The sequence below is a fragment of the Austrofundulus limnaeus genome, unplaced genomic scaffold (genome assembly GCF_001266775.1).
Source record: "Austrofundulus limnaeus strain Quisiro unplaced genomic scaffold, Austrofundulus_limnaeus-1.0 Scaffold6, whole genome shotgun sequence".
Classification (NCBI taxonomy): domain Eukaryota; kingdom Metazoa; phylum Chordata; class Actinopteri; order Cyprinodontiformes; family Rivulidae; genus Austrofundulus; species Austrofundulus limnaeus.
In genome coordinates this window covers 638437-638828 of record NW_013952408.1, presented here as the reverse complement: position 1 = coordinate 638828, position 392 = coordinate 638437, and positions in this window count along the sequence as shown.

Sequence of the window (392 nt, the reverse complement as noted above, 5' to 3'; positions counted from 1 at the left end):
GTCAGCGTTAGCRTGTCCTAAATCAGAAGTTTATTTAGCCTCCATGATAACACAAACATTTCTATCTCCACAATGTTCTCTGCGCTGCGTCTTTCAAGGAGAAAGTGATTAGAGCTGTACAAAGTGATTAAAATGTGATTTGTGAATATGCTAATGTTGATGCATGATTGGAGTCAAAGTTAAAGCCTGAGGTCTGTGTCAGGCTGATATGACAACATGACACCGAAGGGATATCTTGGAGAAACAAATAATAACAGATATGATAAATCACAGAGGAACAGGTAGGAAAGTTTCATTTACTCTCTCCATGTTCAGGCCTTTTTAGCTGCAACTAAAACACACACACACACACACACACACACACACACACACACACACACACACACACACAC